Source organism: Nicotiana tabacum, chromosome 24 (assembly GCF_000715075.1).
Source record: "Nicotiana tabacum cultivar K326 chromosome 24, ASM71507v2, whole genome shotgun sequence".
In the NCBI taxonomy this organism is placed as follows: domain Eukaryota; kingdom Viridiplantae; phylum Streptophyta; class Magnoliopsida; order Solanales; family Solanaceae; genus Nicotiana; species Nicotiana tabacum.
Genome location: NC_134103.1, coordinates 97,992,277 through 98,008,210, shown reverse-complemented (window position 1 = coordinate 98,008,210; position 15,934 = coordinate 97,992,277).

The window sequence follows — 15,934 nt, the reverse complement described above, 5'->3', positions numbered from 1 at the left end:
TTCCATTTCAGTTTTGTTAATGCCGGCTTTAATAACATGACATGCATGCGGAATTCACGCCCAGATCTCAAAAAGCTGTCTAATTTCAAAATAATGCATCAAGAGGTCGAATATGATGAAGATAAGGTTTTTGATGAAATAAAAAGAGAGTTGGAACAATTTGAAAACAAGCCTAGGCCCAACCTCAATGAAACTGAGCCAATTAATATCGGAGGTCATGAAGAAGTCAGAGAAACAAAGATAAGCATTCACACTGAACAAAAAACCAGAGATGCCTTGATTCAACTTTTATTTGAGTATAGAGATGTGTTTGCTTGGTCTTATGATGATATGCCGGGTTTAAGTGCCGATTTAGTTGTTCATAAGCTTCCTACGTATCCTGATTTTCCACCAGTCCAACAGAAGCAACGTAAATTTAAAACGGACATGAGTGATAAAATCAAAGAGGAAATAATGAAGCAATTGAGCGCCAATGTTGTAAGAGCCGTACGATACACCACCTGGGTGGCAAATGTTGTGCCCGTGCCAAATAAAGATGGAAAAACTAGAGTCTGTGTTGACTACAGATACCTGAACAAAGCAAGTCCGAAGGATAATTTTCCTTTGCCGAACATCCATATTCTTGTAGATAATTGTGCAAAGCATGAGATACAGTCGTTCGTGGATTGCTATGCTGGGTACCACCAAATTCTAATAGATGAGGGTGATGCAGAAAAAACCGCTTTCACCACTCCGTGGGGTACCTATTGTTACAGGGTCATGCTATTCGGTTTAAAGAATGCAGGGGAAACTTTCATGAGGGCCATGACCACCATTTTTCATGACATGATGTACAAAGAGATTGAAGTATATGTCGATGATGTCATCATAAAATCAAAGACACAGGTTGATCACGTGAATGATTTGAAAAAGTTCTTCGAACGGCTTCGAAGGTATGACCTTAAGCTCAATCCAGCCAAATGTGCGTTTGGGGTTCCATCTGGGAAACTCCTTGGTTTTATAGTCAGTCGGAGAGGCATCGAATTGGATCCATCTAAGATAAAGTCCATTTGAGATCTGCCACCCCCGAAGAACAAAAAGGAGGTCATGAGTTTGCTCGGAAGGTTGAACTACATCAGTAGGTTCATTGCTCAACTAACAACCACGTGCGAGCCCATCTTTAAGTTGCTGAAAAAAGATGCTGCAATCAAATGGACAGACGATTGCCAAAATGCTTTTGACAGGATCAAAGATTATCTATCAAAACCCCCTGTACTGGTCCCACCTGAACTTGGTAGGCCTTTGTTTTTATATCTATCGGTGATGGATAATTCCTTTGGATGCGTTCTGGGGCAACATGATGCAACAGGCAAAAAGGAACAAGCAATATATTATTTGAGCAAGAAGTTCACCAATTATGAGGTTAAGTACACCCTTTTAGAAAGGACATGTTGTGCCTTGACTTGGGTCGCTCAGAAGTTGAGACATTATCTTTTGGCCTATACTACTTACCTCATATCCAGAATGGATCCTCTGAAGTATATCTTCCAAAAGCCAATGCCCACCGGCAGGCTCGCAAAATGGCAAATCCTGCTCACAGAGTTCGACATCGTCGATGTCACTCGCACCGCGATGAAAGCACAGGCTTTGGCTGATCATTTTGCAGAGAATCCAGTTGATGATGAGTACAAGCCACTTACCACATACTTCCCAGATGAAGAGGTCAACTCAATAGAGGAAGTAGTTCCAGACGACAACCCCCTATGGAAAATGTATTTTGATGGAGCTGTCAATATCAAAGGAGTTGGGATCGGGGCAATCCTTATCTCACCTATTGGACAGTATTACCCTGCAACAGCCCGACTTCGATTCTTCTGTACCAATAATACAGCAGAATATGAAGCCTGTATCATGTGTTTGAAAATGGCCCTCGATCTGGATGTGCATGAACTATTGGTTATGGGAGATTCTGACTTGCTTATCCGGCAAGCCCAAGGCAAATGGGAGACTCGAGACATCAAGCTTATTCCATACAGACAATGTGTACAAGATTTGAGCAAAAGATTCAAAACCATCAAGTTCAAGTACATTCCCAGGTTTCACAACGAGCTAGCCGATGCTTTGGCTACTTTAGCCTCGATGCTCCCTTATCCGGGAAACACCCATATCGATCCACTAGAAATCCAAGTTCGGAATCACCACAGTTACTGCAATACAATTGAGACGGAACCAGATGGTGAACCATGGTATCATGACATAAAACGATTCCTGAAAACGAGAGAATACCCAGAGCAAGCCAAGGGAGATCAAAAAAGAACTATAAGGCGGCTCGCCAACGGTTTCTTCCTGAATGGGGAAATTTTGTACAAAAGGACCCCAGATTTGAACTTGTTGAGATGCGTAGATGCCACAGAAGCTGAGCAGATCATGAATGAAGTGCATTCGGGGATATGCGGACCTCACATGAATGGATATGTTTTGGCGAAGAAGATTCTGCGGGCAGGGTATTATTGGCTTACAATGGAGCGAGATTTCTTCAGTTTTGTTCGCAAGTGTCACCAATGCCAGATTCATGGTGACCTGATTCACTCGTCACCTTTGGAGTTGCATCCCATGTCCTCTCCTTGGCCTTTCATTGCTTGGGGAATGGATGTTATTGGGCCAATTGAGCCAAAGGCTTCTAATGGGCATAGATTCATTTTGGTTGCAATTGATTACTTCACCAAGTGGGTGGAGGCCGTCACTTTCAAAGCAGTCACCAAGAAAGTAGTGGTAGACTTTGTTCATTCCAACATCATCTGCCGCTTTGGTATCCCAAATACCATTATCACTGACAATGCAGCCAATCTCAATAGTTATTTGATGAAGGAGGTATGCGAGCAATTTAAAATTATGCATCGCCATTCTACCCCTTACCAGCCAAAAGCCAATGGAGCCGTTGAAGCGGCGAACAAGAACATCAAGAAGATTCTTAGGAAAATGATCCAAGGTTCGAGACAATGGCATGAAAAGTTGCCTTTTGCTCTTTTGGGATACCGCACGATTGCTCGTACATCTGTTGGTGCAACTCCTTATCTGTTGGTATATGGGACGAAAGTTGTAATACCGGCTGAAGTCGAAATTCCCTCTCTTCGGATCATTGTGGAGTCGGAGATTGAAGATGCAGAATGGGTAAAGACCCGATTAGAACAATTAATGTTGATTGATGAAAAACGGCTAGCAGCAGTGTGCTTTGGCCAGTTATACCAGCAAAGAATGGCACGCGCTTACAACAAGAAAGTGCGTCCAAGGCACTTCGAGGTAGGCCAACTCATTTTGAAACGCGTTCTTCCACACCAAGTAGAAGCTAAAGAAAAGTTCGCCCCAAACTGGAAAGGACCCTACATCATCAAGAAAGTGTTACCCAAAGGGGCCTTGCACTTGGTAGATGAAGAAGGACGAGTACCAGACATGACTATTAATGCAGATGCAGTCAAAAGATATTATCTCTGATATATACCCACTGTGGAACTTTCACGCATGATTTTCTTAGATCGAGATGACGAAGGCTACCATTGCTCATTATTCCAAGCAAGTGTCACCCTTTTGTTACCCCTTTTAAGCTGTATTTTTCTTCTTCCTTGTTTTACACCTTTTGGAACATGTGTACTTACCACAAAAAAAAAAAAGTCAAACAACAAATTTTTTGAGTCATTAAACTATGTACGACCTGATTCAGAAAGGATACGTAGGCAGTCTTACCCTGGGTTCGGTCCCATCGCAACAAAAATCCATATTCCCAATTCTCCAAAACTAGGGCAGAAGTTTGTTTTTATCTTACGGGTTTTCCTGTAGAAACAGTTCCAAAAGTTATAATTCAGTTCAAGGTTCCTTTCGCCTTTTCCTGTTAAGAACTTCTGATCGATCTCTGAGAATCCTTGAAGTCCCCATGTCAGGGGCATTGGTCAACCTTCTGCGTGTCGTATCTTAGTAAAAAAAAATAATAAGAAGAAGAAATGAGAGAGTCTTATCGGTGAAAACCCGTATGGGCACTGTAAGGCGCCAGTGATTAGAGAAATGAGAGAGGTCAGTTAGCGAAAACCCGCAAAGGGCGCTACTAGCTGAATGAGAGTCTTCGATGCTCCGGCATGAGCACAACTAAGATAGTTTCAAGATGAACATTTGTGACATATTTTGAGAATTAGACAGCTCAGACAGATCAGGCGTCCAGTCCAAAATGCATGTCATGATTCATTGAAGTCGGCACATATCTCCAGATAAGTCTCCTTATTCCTCTCCCCAAAAGGGACACCTTTTATTTAGACACAATTCCTTTTCATTTCCAATTGCTCTTCTATTCTTTTCCATAAATTCCCTTTCGGTCTAATCTTGCATCAAAAGCAAAGCAAAAAAATGCTGCAAAACTGGCCACAGTTTCCCCGTAATACCGAGCATAATTTGGAGCATATACGGCATTGACGAAGGTAGGAATCCATATATGATCTCTTTTTTTAAGGGGGACAAAATGTCTCAAAGAAACTGAAAAGGTCGCCTAAGCAAGACTTGCTTCATGGGAAAAGTTGATAAGCACTACAGTCAGAAATTGGTTCTAGGTGAAAGACAACTAAGTTTGATTTTAAAGGAAAATTGCCTTTCCTTAGGGACAAGGATTAGCGGTACCATGGACATCCGGGTATGAAACAGCCAGGGGCAACGTCAGAAAGACAATGTCTTTAGAAAGCGATACAAAGTATTCGGGAACTTCGGTATCACATTGAAAAAATCAGTTCTTCGACAGTGGAGGGGTGAATTCAAACTACTAAGGGCATCAAGGCCACAAACCAACCACCACTTTAAAAACTCACAAATTTTTCTTTGTTTGAAGCAGGATCAAAGCAGTGCAGAATGGCGATTCTCAAAGGGCGAATGTCACCAAAGGTAAGTTTCTGCAAAATGTCCACTTTCCTTTATTCGTAGCATGCATCATTACTGTCCACACCTCCCATTTTCATAGCTTAAACCAAGTAGAACCTTCTCACCTAGGGGGGTTTAGCTCCTAGTTCCGGGTAGAAGTACTCTTCGCCCAGGTTATTTTACATAGCTTAACCCAGGTAGAACCTGTTCACCTAGGGGTATCCGGCTCATAGTTCCGGGTAGAAGTACTCTTCGCCCATGCTTGTTTTTTGTAGCTTAACCCGGGTAGAACCTTTTTCGCCTAGGGGGATCCAGCTCATAGTTCCGGGTAGAATTACTCTTCGCCCAGGCTTGTTTTTCGTAGCTTAACCCGAGTAGAACCTTTTCGCCTAGGGGGATCCAGCTTATAGTTCCGGGTAGAAGTACTCTTCGCCCAGGTTTGTTTTTCGTAGCTTAACCCAGGTAGAACCTTTTTGCCTAGGGGGATCCAGCTCATAGTTCCGGGTAGAAGTACTCTTCGCCTAGGCTTGTTTTTCGTAGCTTAACCAAGGTAGAACCTTTTCGCCTAGGGGGATCCATCTCATAGTTCCGGGTAGAAGTACTCTTCGCTCAGGTTGCTTTTTGTAGCTTAACCGAGGTAGAACCTTTTCGCCTAGGGGGATCCAGCTCATAGTTCCGGGTAGAAGCACTCTTCGCCCAGGCTTGTTTTTCGTAGTTTAATGCACATAGAACCTTTTCACCTAGGGGGTACCAGCTCATGTTTCTGGTTAGAACTACTCTTCGCCCAGGTTTGCTTTTCGTAGTTTAACCTAGGTAGAACTCTTTCAACCCCTAGTTACGCTCCGTTCAGTAATATAGGGTGCCGACCCCTGGTTACATTCCTTTCGGTAATACCGGGTGCCAACCCCTGGTTATAATCATTTCAATAATGCAGGGTACCAACCCCTGGTTATATTTCCTTTCGGTAATACAGGGTACTAACCTATGGTTACATTCCTTCTTAGTAATACTGGGTGCCAACCCCTGGTTACACTCATTTCAATAATACAAGGTACCAACCCCTGGTTACGTTTCCTTTCGGTAATACAGGGTACCAACCCCCGGTTATATTCCTTCTCAGTAATACAGGGTGTCAACCCCTGGTTATACTTCTTTCAGTAACACAGGGTACCAACCCCTGGTTACATTCCCTCTCAGCGATAAAGGGTGCCAATCCCTGGCTATATTCTCTCTTAGTAATACAGGGAGCCAACCCCTGGTTACATTCTTTCTCACTGATACATGGCGCCAACCCTCGATTATATTCCCCCTTACTGATACAGGGCGCCAACTCCTGGTTACATTATTTGTTAGTGATACAGGGCGCCAAACCCTGGTTACATTCGTTCTCAGTGATACAGGGCGCCAACCCCTGGTTAGATTCCCTCCAAGTCTTTCAACCTCACTCGTAAGAGATGCACTTCCTAGTTTGGACGCCAAATCTTGATTATATTCCCCCTTAGTGATACAGGGCGCCAACCCCTGGTTACATTCTTTGTTAGTGATACAAGGTGCCAACCCCTGGTTACATTCGTTCTCAGTGATACAGGGTGCCAACCCCTGGTTACATTCCCTCCAAGTCTTTCAACCTCACTCATAGGAGACGCACTTCCTAGTTATGGTGCCAACCCTTGACTATATTCCTCCTTAGTGATACAGGGCGCCAACCCCTGGTTATATTCTTTGTTAGTGATACAGGGCGCCAACCCCTGGTTACATTCATGCTCAGTGACACAGGGCGCCAACCCCTGGTTACATTCCCTCCAAGTCTTTCAACCTCACTCGTAGGAGACGCACTTCCTAGTTTGGGCGTCAACCCTTGATTATATTCCCCCTTAGTGATACAGGGCGCCAACTCCTGGTTACATTCTTTGTTAGTGATACAGGGTGCCAACCCCTGGTTACATTCGTTCTCAGTGATACAGGGCGCCAACCCCTGGTTACATTCCCTCCAAGTCTTTCAACCTCACTCGTAGGAGACGCACTTCCTAGTTTGGGCGCCAAACCTTGATTATATTCCCCTTTAGTGATACAGGGCTCCAACCCCTGGTTACATTCTTTGTTAGTGATACAGGGCGCCAACCCCTGGTTACATTCGTTCTCAATGATACAGGGCGCCAACCCCTGGTTACATTCCCTCCAAGTCTTTCAACCTCACACGTAGGAGACGCACTTCCTAGTTTGGGCGCCAAACCTTTATTATATTCCCCTTTAGTGATACAGGGCGCCAACCCCTGGTTACATTCTTTGTTAGTGATACAGGGCGCCAACCCCTGGTTACATTCGTTCTCAGTGATACATGGCGCCAACCCCTGGTTACATTCCCTCCAAGTCTTTCAACCTCACTCGTAGGAGACGCACTTCCTAGTTATGGCGCCAACCCCTGGTTACATTCCCTCCAAGTCTTTCAACCTCACTCGTAGGAGATGCACTTCCTAGTTTGGGCGCTAACCCCTGATTATATTCCCCCTTAGTGATACAGGGCGCCAACCCCTGGTTACATTCTTTGTTAGTGATACAGGGCGCCAACCCCTGGTTACATTCGTTCTCAGTGATACAGGGCGCCAACCCCTGGTTACATTCCCTCTAAGTCTTTCAACCTCACTCGTAGGAGACGCACTTCCTAGTTTGGGCGCCAAACCTTGATTATATTCCCCCTTAGTGATAGAGGGCGCCAACCCCTGGTTACATTCTTTGTTAGTGATACAGGGTGCCAACCCCTGGTTACATTCATTCTCAGTGACACAGGGCGCCAACCCCTGGTTACATTCCCTCCAGGTCTTTCAACCTCACTCGTAGGAGACGCACTTTCTAGTTTGGGCGCCAACCCTTGATTATATTCCCGCTTAGTGATACAGGGCGCCAACCACTGGTTACATTCTTTGTTAGTGATACAGGGCGCCAACCCCTGGTTACATTCGTTCTCAGTGATACAGGGCGCCAACCCCTGGTTACATTCCCTCCAAGTCTTTCAACCTCACTCGTAGGAGACGCACTTCCTAGTTTGGGCGCCAAACCTTGATTATATTCCCCTTTAGTGATACAAGGCGCCAACCCCTGGTTACATTCTTTGTTAGTGATACAGGGCGCCAACCCCTGGTTACATTCTTTCTCAGTGATACAGGGCGCCAACCCCTGGTTACATTCCCTCCAAGTCTTTCAACCTCACTCGTAGGAGACGCACTTCCTAGTTTGGGCGCCAAACCTTTATTATATTCCCCTTTAGTGATACAGGGCTCCAACCCCTGGTTACATTCTTTGTTAGTGATACAGGGCGCCAACCCCTGGTTATATTCATTCTCAGTGATACATGGCGCCAACCCCTGGTTACATTCCCTCCAAGTCTTTCAACCTCACTCGTAGGAGACGCACTTCCTAGTTATGGCGCCAACCCCTGGTTACATTCCCTCCAAGTCTTTCAACCTCACTCGTAGGAGATGCACTTCCTAGTTTGGGCGCCAACCCCTTGATTATATTCCCCCTTAGTGATACAGGGCGCCAACCCCTGGTTACATTCTTTGTTAGTGATACAGGGCGCCAACCCCTGGTTACATTCGTTCTCAGTGATACATGGCGCCAACCCCTGGTTACATTCCCTCCAAGTCTTTCAACCTCACTCGTAGGAGACGCACTTCCTAGTTTGGGCGCCAAACCTTGATTATATTCCCCTTTAGTGATACAGGGCGCCAACCCCTGGTTACATTCTTTGTTAGTGATACAGGGCGCCAACCCCTGGTTACATTCATTCTCAGTGACACAGGGCGCCAACCCCTGGTTACATTCCCTCCAAGTCTTTCAACCTCACTCGTAGGAGACGCACTTCCTAGTTTGGGCGCCAATCCTTGATTATATTCCCGCTTAGTGATACAGGGTGCCAACCACTGGTTACATTCTTTGTTAGTGATACAGGGCGCCAACCCCTGGTTACATTCGTTCTCAGTGATACAGGGTGCCAACCCCTGGTTACATTCCCTCCAAGTCTTTCAACCTCACTCGTAGGAGACGCACTTCCTAGCTTGAGTCATTCCAATAGGAGACACACTTCCTAATATGAACCATTAATCCTAGGAGACGCACTTCCTAGTCCGAGTCTTTCAACCTCACTCGTAGGAGACACACTTCCTAGCTTGAGTCAACCGTATTCATTTTAATAGGAGATGCACTCCCTAATATGAGTCATTATTCCAAGGAGATGCAATTCCTAGTTCGAGTCCTTCAATCTCACAGTCATTCCAACGGTGCCCATGGGACACGTACCTCCTAAGTCCAAGTTATATCAATTTTATACCTAAGATAAGAACATCCTTTTCGGAGCCTTTAGTTTCATTTTTGGATTTTTCAAATAAAATAAGCTGCCCTGCAGTTTTACCCAATAACTAGCAAAATTTTCTCAGTGCCAAACTGGGGCAGAAAATTTTGTTCGTTTTGTTTGTCTTTGATGGCTTTGCAGGCCCTGCCGTAGAGCACATGTTGCGACGATTAAAGCTTGCAGTTTCAGCTTTCTCATCATAATAAAGAAGTTTTTCAGTCACAAGATAGTTGGAGTTAGCTTGGATAATGTGTCAGCAGCCCAGCTTCTCGAGTTTCATTTTTCCGAACTCTGATCCGGAAAGCAAGCAATCAAGAATGAGCCATGATCCTTTCCTCAAAGAGCATCAAGATCCAATCTAAGGTCAACACAAGCGAGCAGGTCAAGAATCAAGATTTGACTCCACAAGACACATAGATTAGGAATTTTGTAACTCTTAGTTTCCAGACATATGTAGTTCTTTCTCTTTTCCTTTTGATGCAAGCAGCAAGTAACAGTAACAGCAACAACAACAGTCTTAAATCTTAGTATTTTTGGTCTGGTAGTCCCAGCTACCAAATTTTTCCAGAACTACACTGACCTGATTCCTCTAAATAAGGATATGTAGGCTACCTCTGAAGCAGGGTTCGGTCACCATTTTTAAAAAAAAAATGCTTTCATTGGAGTAATATGTGAGCAAAAATTAGCCATGGCATTCACTTTTCTTTGCACGAAAACTCTTCATGTTCTCGAGCAAAGAGGGGCAGCAGTGAATACCTAATTTTGTACTATTTTAACACCTCCTAAAGTCCTTAGTGTTTTGTTGCTTTAATTATATTTCCCAATTTTTGTGTCTTTGATTGCATATTTTCTATCATAAAAATACCAAAAAATATTTCTTTCTTTATTTGTGCATTTTAGGAATTAACTAACTATTCAATTGGTGAATTAATCTAGTTAATTGATCATTTGAATAAGTTACTTAATTAATTTATTTGTTTGTGTAAATTTAGTTTAATAAGTAGGATTAAGAAAGAAATTGGGCCAAATTTGAAAGAGAAAGTGGCCAAAAGTGCAAGATAAGGGGCTGCCTTTGAAAGGGTCCGGAACGACGTAGTTTTGCCTCAAAACTACGTCGTTTCATTAAGTGACCCAAGATCAAATCTCATCCATTGATCACCCATTGATCTAATGGTCCTTGTTTGATCTCTCAAGAGGTATTTAAAGCCTCAAAAATCTAAAAAATTCCCTCATTTCACCCATAACTCTTTCTCTCTTCTCTCTCTCTCTTCTCTCTCTTCTCTCCACCGCCGCCGCCGCCGCCAGAAATCACCCACCGGCGACGGACACCTCCAAACACCTCCAAATTAACACCATATAATATCCACAACCTCCTCTTCCCATATCTCCAAACCAATTCCTTCAAAAAACCCTCAAACTCCTTGAATTTTAGATCTAAGAAACTTTAGCCGCCACTTTTTGGTCCAAATTCTTGAAGCTCCGGCCAACACCACCCTACAACGCATACATGAATGGATAGAGATCCACGAGACCTATCTTTTCCTACCCATTTCACCCCCAAAATCCCCGTTGCCGCCGACCCGCTCCTCGCCGCCGCCACGGCTCCACCGCCTCACCACCGCCAAAATGCCCTGAACCCCCATTTTAGCTATTTTTCGGCTTCAAGCATACTTGTTAGGTATAATCGTCATCTCTTTAATTAATTTCTAATTTTTTTTTTTAATTTATTTAGTAGATTAGTTTATGATTTTTTTTTTTTTCTGTTTTGGTTATTTCTTGTTAATTAGAGTTTCAAGTTAGGTTTATTTAATTAGCTATCTCTATTTAGTTTAGTGGTTTGTTAGATTCGTTATTGATTTAAACATGATCTTTAGTGTATTAGTTAAATCATTCACTTAGTTAGTTGATTATTTAGTTGTTGTTAATCGTTGTTCGATTATTAACGATGCTCGTTCTGTTTTGAGCATTAGTTTGTGAATTTAGTTGTTTGTTTAGTAATTAGTTTACACAAATCCAATTTATTCCCATCAAGTTGGTTTTAATACTTAGTTCAATTACGTTTTTAGTCTCGTCTATACTTTGTTATTTCATAGTTGTCCAAGTTTGATTTGTGTTGAGCAAGTAGTTTGTTGTTGATGGTTAAAATCTGAAGTTTAGTTTATTTTATCACAAAATAGGGTAATAGTAGCTTACTTTTACTAGTAGGGTGGCTGAAAGGACATTTTTTCTCCTTGCTTCTGACACAGCAGATTTTCAGGTTGTCCTTTCACCTTTGGGACAGACCTTGAACAGTGTTTAGCACAAAAAGTCAGTCTTTTGGACAGATTTTTGGTGAACCAAAATCTGTCCAAAAATCTAACTTTATTTGCCTATTGAAAGGGCTGCTTTTCTACTATAAAAGAGAATTTCTTATACTTAGAATGCAGAGTTCCTTACCCACTGAAAAGGGGGACACTCTATCTTATACTTAAACACATCTTGGAGAGTTGCAAAAAAGACATATATCTTTGAGAAAAATCAGCAGCTTAATACATATAACAAGCTGAAATTTCAGTATTTTGTGAGGATTATTTGAGTGCAAAAACCTCGAGAAAAATAAAAAGATCCCTTAGGCAATTTGTGAAGTTGATAGCTACCAGTTTCAAGCATCTTTGTTGAGTTTTTTGGGTTGTCTTAACACTTGAGTTGCTGCTGTTTCTACTGTATTTGCTGCTGAGTTTTTTGTTGCTGAACTGCTGTATTTTATTATTCCACAAACCAGGTAACTTTCAAATTCTTATATTGCAGATTCTTGATGATAATAAGTAGGATTTGATCCCGGTTTGGTTGATAGAACATATTGGATCTGATTTTATTTCAAGATGAATGTCATATTAGTATTATCATCATATAAATCTGTTAAAGATTAGTTAAATTATCGTTTTCTTCTTTATATATGTGATTGAAATTGCATTATGTTAAGATTACTTAGTTTAAGAAAAAGATAAAGACCCCACTTTTAACCATGTTTGTTTAGTTTGGGCTCTTTTCCGTGAGTTACTTTCATGGTTCATGTATAATTATCTAAGAAAGACTTCTAACTTCAAATATTTTGATGCTTTAAATTATAGTCAACATAATGTTATACTTAATATAGTTCTTCTCTTTAGCATTGAAGTATTACCGTTTTTTTGTAGTTCTTATATTTAGTCATGATTTTTATGTTGTTAATGAGTGTAGTTTGATTAGTGCCATGTTGGTGTAGATGAGTAGAAATATTATGTTAGTCTTTAAGAAATAAGTTGGTTAAGAAGATAAAAGATAATAATTAGCATGTAAGTTTCTTTTATGAAAAAAAATAATTTTTAGTTTGGACATCAATGTAAGAAGCAATTTGGGTTTAGAAGAATACTTGTTATTTTGTGTTGTCTCGGTCATCGAGGCTCTTAAGCAACATGGGCCAAATAAGCTAAAATTTATAGGCCCAATGACAATAGAAAATAAGATGGGCATTTTCTTTAAAACCAATAAAAAAATTTTGTTAAATAAAATAAGTGGCCCAATACCATAAAAGTTTAACATAAGTTTACCCGGGTTTAAAGTCTTGCATTAGTGAAAATTATTTTTAATAATAATATTATTTTTTTTCAGTCGAACAAGCAATAAATATAAAAAAGAAGCGCTTTTTAATTAATTTAAGCGATAGGCAATTTTAGGCACGTTTGAGATGTAGACCATGTGTTCATACACGGTCCTTGGTCGTTATTATTATTATTATTATTTTTAATAAAGTAGTCATGTGTGCATTCCCGCTCCTTGACTCTTCAATATTAATTGTATTTAAACCATGTGTACCGACACGTTCTTTGTTTTAATACATATAATCAAATAAGGACCTTGTGTGCTTGCACGCTCCTAGGCCAAAATTATTAATTATTAAGCGGTACTAGACAATAGTAACTTAAGGCAAATAATACACACTTTATCCAAAAATAATTCAAGCCAAATTTTAGTCAATAAAAGCGACCGTGCTAGAACCACGGATTCGGGAAATGCCTTATACCTTCTCCTCGGTTAACAGAATTCCTTACCCGGACTTTGTTTTCGCAGACCAATAATAATAGAGTCAAATCTTCCTTTGATTAGGGATTCAAATAAAAGGTGACTTGGAACACCAACAAAATCAATTCCAAGCGGCGACTCCGTAAATAAAATAATCCCTACTCAATTTTGTCACTTTAATTGGAAAAACCCTTTAATCCACACAATATTACTTTGCGGGTAGAAAAAGGGGTGTGACAGCTCTGGCGACTTTGCTGGGGACATTAAGAATTCGAGCTTGTATATTGACTTTATTTGGCTTTATTAATTTTTGTATATATTGTGATTTATTTGGGCCTAATAATATATGTACAAGTGATTGTGGCTAAAAATAAAAATAACCGGACAAGGGCCGGATCCCTGAAGCACAAAATGAAAGATGGCCCAATAAGGAATAGGCCCAACTCTTCGGAAGCTCATCCGGGATATGGGCTTAGCATTAAGGATCTATCACATATTTTCTAACTAGTTAAATTATTCGCGCTTCGTGTAGTTGCAAAAATATTAAATTGAATGAAATAAATTGTAGTAATAATAAGAAAAAAAATAGAAATGAAAGAAATAGAAAAATATAATAAAGAAAGTAATGGTAGGAAAGAGGGAGTAAAGAAGAAAAGAAATAATAGAGGATGGATAACTTTTATATGCATACGGATAAAAAATTTCTATTCTATCTAACAATCTTATAAAAATTAATAATTAAATAGGAGAGAATAGAAAAGAACATAAGGTATTTAGACTTTTTGGGCAATACATTAATACATTAATGTTATCCCCATTTTGCCCGAAAAGTCGTTCGACATTTTTTGTTCATTTCTTTTCTCCTATTTAAAATATTTACATTGTTATTGTTAATTTTTTAACCCAAAACCCCTATTGCCACCTACTCGGCAAAGTATAATATAAAATTAGAAGAAGCGAGATCCTCTAGTTTTATAAAAGAATATTGACTAAGATTTTAGGATTATTGTTGATTGCCTAATGTTACGGAAAGTCAGTACAATATGAGATGCTTAACTGCATCCTTCTCTATATCAAAATTTCTCTATATCAAAATTGACGGGAAAAGAGTATTTTGTAAAATATACCCGTACAATATCTTCTCCCTTAACACGCAAAATACATTAATCTTGTCATTCATATTTGGGATCGGTGCCAGAGTGGTACTAAATAGATCAAATCCTGGGCTTTCATGTTTTGTTTTTGAAGTACTAAAGTATAAAACTTCATGCTTAGTTGTTCATGCAGACTACAGGACAATAACTTAGTGATTATTGAAACAATTGGGTATCAAGACAATCATTTTCTTTTTAGACATTGTTCATTGACGAAAAAAGCAACAAATAAAATGAGCCAAAGATCCATTGTTCATAGACCAAAAGAGCAACAAATAAAATGAGTCAAACCTTTGCCAAAAATTGGGTATTAAGACCACTGTTCGTAGACTTAGTAATTATGCAGCATTAAGAATGGCCGGTACTTCGCTAAATGTTACTACGTCTTTTAGGGAAACAAAAGGACGGTTAGGGAATTGAACGTATTGAGTGCATAGGCATTGCTTTTAAACATTATGTCTTTTTGGAAAGGGATGCCATGACTATTGGGTTTTTCATGATAAAAATCGAAGGGCAAAACAAATTAATCGTAAAAAAAATAAAACTCTTCCTGTTCAATGAAGCTGCCACATCACTGGGCTAATGCCTCTCAATTATATAAATACTAGTGATATAACCTGCGCTACGACGCTTAGTAAATTTATATTAATTGATGTTATTATAAATTTAATTTAAGATAGAATTAGATTAAATTTTTAATTATATATACGATAATTAATTTATATATTTGATAAATCACAAATACAAATATTTGTATTAGAAGTAGAACTAAGGTGAACTACATTTCTCATTAGCACATTTACAATATATATATATATATATTAACAACAACAACAACTCAGTATAATTCTACTAGTGGTGTATGGGGAGGGTAGTGTGTACGCAGACCTTACCCCTACCCTGTCGTAGAGGCTGTTTCCGATAGACCCTCGACTCCCTCTCTCCAAGAACTCCTCACCTTGCTCTTGGGTAACTCGAACTCATATATATATATATATATATATATATATATATATATATATATATATATATATATATATATATATATATATAAAATCTTTAAATCATCATGAATTAGTGTACATGATATTAACACTTGTGTTTAAGTATTTTAATATATTTATTTCTGTTAGATAGTAGAACTTTTTTGTTTTTCTAAAAAAAATTATATTCAAAAAACATGGAGATAAATTGAAATGTAAAGGAATTTAGAGCTGACACTTGACAGACAACAAACCAGAAGAAAGAATAACATTTCCGTTAGACTTTCAGCCTTTTAGGTTTCGTGCATAAAAAAATAGTCAGATCAATTAAGCAGGCATCCCATGTTATCAGTAGAGAATGAATCTCCATTTAAAGTAGTAATATTGCGATAAAGTAAATTTTATCTCAAAAAACTTGAAGATTCTATGTCAGAATTCACACAAAATTAGATAGTTTGATCTTGTACTCCAAATCGTCTCACATGAAATGGGATAGAGGTAGTGATAAATTTCGACGAAGCGGTATCTACGCCCCT